This window comes from Penaeus monodon, chromosome 31, assembly GCF_015228065.2.
Source record: "Penaeus monodon isolate SGIC_2016 chromosome 31, NSTDA_Pmon_1, whole genome shotgun sequence".
Lineage (NCBI taxonomy): Eukaryota > Metazoa > Arthropoda > Malacostraca > Decapoda > Penaeidae > Penaeus > Penaeus monodon.
The window spans coordinates 23,261,355-23,261,612 of NC_051416.1; positions in this window are offsets into that span (position 1 = coordinate 23,261,355).

Below are 258 nucleotides of genomic sequence, written 5' to 3' on the forward strand. Positions count from 1 at the left end.
TGACTAAAATTATATGGTATTGTAAGTACTTTGTGATTTTTCTTTTCTTTTCTTTTTAAATCTCATTTTTAAGTTTTCATTAAGTCTATCTTGATAAATTACAGGATCTCCAACTTCCTGAGAGTCAATATATGTAGGGGTAAAATCACAGCAGATCTCAAGTTCAGGAATGGTGCATTTGGCAAGTGCCGTCAAGTGTCACTATACAAGGCCTTTTGAAGAGTTGGGAGTAAATGTGTATCATTTGATGGAAAGTGT